This window comes from Myotis brandtii, unplaced genomic scaffold (genome assembly GCF_000412655.1).
Source record: "Myotis brandtii unplaced genomic scaffold, ASM41265v1 scaffold952, whole genome shotgun sequence".
Classification (NCBI taxonomy): domain Eukaryota; kingdom Metazoa; phylum Chordata; class Mammalia; order Chiroptera; family Vespertilionidae; genus Myotis; species Myotis brandtii.
In genome coordinates, this window is record NW_005371930.1 from 1,039,540 (window position 1) to 1,043,518 (window position 3,979).

The 3,979-nt window shown below is 41.3% G+C and overlaps 1 pseudogene; it reads left to right on the forward strand.

Moving 5' to 3' along the window:
• The first annotated feature begins 16 nt into the window (after positions 1–16).
• Positions 17–2,986, forward strand: LOC102251409 (annotated as a pseudogene).
• Positions 2,987–3,979: the final 993 nt, after the last annotated feature.

The following is a 3,979-nucleotide window of genomic DNA, read 5'->3' on the forward strand; positions in this document are numbered from 1 at the left end:
CGCCTGAGGGGGAGGGGGTACAGCACAGGTTCACCTGAGGGGGAAGGATGCGGGGGCCTGTGCATAGGCTCCCTCTTAGGGCCTGAAGACCATTTCCTTTGTTGCAGGGATCAGTGCCCGGACTCCGACACTGGGAGCAGTCTGTCACCAGCTTGAAGTCTCAGGCCCTGAAAGTTCAGTTCTCCTTCCCCAGCTGTTTACCAGGCACTTCACACGGGGTGAGAAAACATTGTTCCAGCTCATCCAGGGCTTAAAATACAAGCCAGAGACTATGGATTGTTGTGCTTTTTTTCCTAAGGGAAATGAATATATTTTACAGGAATCAGACAAGATTCTCTGGAGGGTGTTGGTAACTCACCTATTTCATTTCCATGCCCTTGGTCATATCAGGTATCCTTTCAGCAGGCATTGTTGCCAAGCACTATGCCAGGTGAGATGATCCCAACCCTGAAGGAACTCAGACTATTGGGAGACAGGCAGACATGACCGAGTACAGTTAAGGGCTATAGAGGACTGTACAAGTGGCTGTGGAACCACTTAAAATACATAGATACGTGCCCTCTTCAATTTGATTTGAAGAGTAGGAGTGTGTATATAATGTGTTTTTTATGTTCTTTCCTAAATAAATGTAGACACAATAATAAGCACCACCAGAGTATGCAGGAGAAATGAATCGTGCACAAGCAAGTTACTTGGTATTGTAATTCAGCCTTGCCCATTTAACTGACTACATAATCATTTCGTTCCACAAATATTTCTATGTGCCAAGCATTAGATCTCCTAGCAGTGCTCAAGACAATTCAAAAGGCTTAACAATCCTTAGAAAACATTCCCCCTAATGCAGTGGTTCTCAACCTTCCTAATGGCACGACCCTTTAATACAGTTCCTCATGTTGTGGTGACCCCCAACCATAAAATTATTTTCGTTGCTACTTCATCACTGTAATTTTGCTACTGTTATGTATCGTAATGTAAATATCTGATATGCAGGATGTATTTTCATTGTTACAAATTGAACATAATTAAAGCATAGTGATTAATCACAAAAACAATATGTAATTATATATATGTTTTCGATGGTCTTAGGCGACCCCTGTGAAAGGGTCGTTCGACCCCCAAAGGGGTCGCGACCCACAGGTTGAGAACCGTTGCCCTAATGTTTAGCCTAGATCATTGCAATATAATCCTGATAGGTTTCTTTGCTTCTATTGCCTCCCAATATTCTAGATCCTTTAAAAATGCAAGTCAAATACTTGCAGGATTTACTTCCCTACTTCAACTTATCTGCTCAAAGGATCTAATGATTTTCCCATATCAATCTTTTTTTTTTTTAATCCTTACCCAAAGAGTGAGGATATTTTTTCCATTGATTTTTAGAGAGTGTGGAAAGGAGGGGACAGGTGGAGGGAGAGAGAAACATTGATGGGAGAGAGACACATCAATTGGTTGTCTCACACACACACACACACACCGATAGGGGTGGGGATTGAACCTGCAACACAGGTACCAGCCCTTGATCTGGAATCCAACCAGAGACCTTCTGGTACACAGGCCAATGCTCTAACCACTGAGCCATGCTGACCAAGGTTCCCTTACCAATCTTTAAAATTGTAACAGCAGCACACCACACAAATTCCTGATCCTCGGGAATTTTTCTCCATAGCACTGAACACTTTCTATATCATAGTTTATTTCTAATTGGTTTATTGTTACTTATCTATTTTGTTTACTGCCAGAATGTATTCCAGCACCTAGAAAAGGTCCTACTATAAGGTAATTGTTCAATAAATGTTAGTTGAATTAATGAACAAAGAACATTTCTGAAAGATATATTTTAGGACTGTGACTTTGAATTTTCGCTTCCCAGTAGGCACCGAGCCATGGGCATCTCTCAGGACAACTGGCACAAGTGCCACAGGCTGGGGACAAGAGAAAGCCCTACCAGAAGAAGCAAATATATGAGCTGGGCCGCCCTCCTGCCAACACTAAGATGGGCACCCAGTGAATGCACACAGTCGGAGTGTGAGGAGGCAGCAAAAAGTACCGTGTCTTGAGGCTAGATGTGGGCAACTTTTCCTGGGCTCCAAGAGTTGTACATGCAAAACAAGAATTATCGATGTTGTCTACAGTGCATCCAACAATGACCTGGTCCACACCAAGGCCCTAGTAAAGAACTGCATCATGATCATTGACAGCACACCAGACGGACAGCAGTACAAATCCCACCATGTACTGTCCCTGGGCCACAAGACGGGGGCCAAACTGACTCCTAAGGATGAAGAGACTTTAAACAAAAAACATTTGAAGAAAATTAAGAAGAAATATGACAAAAGGGGAAAGAATGCCACAATCAGCAGTCTTCTAGAGGAACCGTTATAGCAGAGCAAGCTTCTTGCATACATTGCTTCAAAACTGTGCTGCAGATGGCTGTGTGCTGGAGGGCAAGGAGCTGGACTTCTATCTGAGGAAAATCAAGGCCCAGGAAGGCAAATAAATCCTCCTCTCTCCTCTCTTAACTCATGTCATAAAGGTGGTCTACAGTCTATGAAAAAAAAAGATATTTTCAGAAAGGAGAAAGGAAATAACAATAAAAAAAAAAGTACAGGAAAGAGGAAAGATGGAGGAGAGGAAGACAAAACGTATAAGGAAGATTAAAAGAGAGAGAGATTATCAGGATAGGCTAGAAGTATGGGCAAGTAAGAGAAACAGAAGGATATTAAATTGGTCAAACAGTGGGGTGTTATTTACTGCCTGGAATCGGCTGGAGGATTTTCAACCTTGACTGAATTGACAGAACTAAGCTAATAATTCACTTGGGCTAAAAGGCATTTTTTAATGTTACATATCTTGTGTAATTGTTTACCTCAGATCAGCAATTTTCTACCGGCATGCCACAAGATTTTTTAAAGCATGCAATATGTGACTATTGAGTGAGGAGCCCTGACCTCTTTTCCCTTAGATTGTCAAATTAAAAAATTACAACAGCCACACAACAATTGCCATCTGGTGTGAATGAATCAAAATTATATCTATTTTTGTCAGATTGGCAAAAATATATATATTCTGGTGTGCCGCAGAATTTTAGTAATTAGTTTATGTGCCATGAGATGAAAAAGGTTGAAAATCATCGCCTTAGGTAAACATGCCATCATTTTGATGTACCTGAATTAACTTCAGATGAAATCTGTGATCTGAGTTTGTCTTGAGCCTGCTGCAGAAGACCTAGATCAGCAATGACTCAGTAGTCAAGAAGTAAAAATAAATAAAAGGAAAGGAAAGAAGGAAAGGAAAAAATAGAAAGCAAGGGAGAAAGGTGAGGTGCAAGCAAGATTTGGACCAAAATGTGTATGGTTTTTGTACAGAAAAGAGAACGAGGATACTGGTAAAGAGAATGGAAGATGAATGATGGAGAGAAAACTTCTTGCTTGTGCTGGCTCCTCTATCTCACTTTCTCCTTATTATCTCTGCTTATGATTCTCTCACTAGGAAACTTATGCCATTGCCACCTATGCCACCAAAGCATCCTGTGTCAATCAGGAAAAGCTCTGGTCAGTCTAGACCTCTCTTGGCTCTGACTTTTCAAAGACAGCTTTGGGCTATAAACGTGTTTATGTACCACCTTCCCGCATCTGAAGTCCCTCAAGTCAGGGATTTTGTCTTCTTCATTTCATCCAGGACCAAGCTCAGTGGCTTGCACTTAGAATCTTCCTTATACTTTTTGTCTTATAATCTTCCTTATACTTTTTGTCTTCCTCTCCTCCATCTTTCCTCTTTCCTGTACTTTTTTGATTGTTATTTCCTTTCTCCTTTCTGAAAATATCTTTTTTTTCCATAGACTGTGGACCACCTTTATGACATGAGTTAAGAGAGGAGAGAGGAGGATTTATTTGCCTTCCTGCTATAAAAATGTATTGATGCCCTAACTGGTTTGGCTCAGTGGATAGAGCGTCAGCCTGTGGACTGAAGGGTCCCAGGTTCA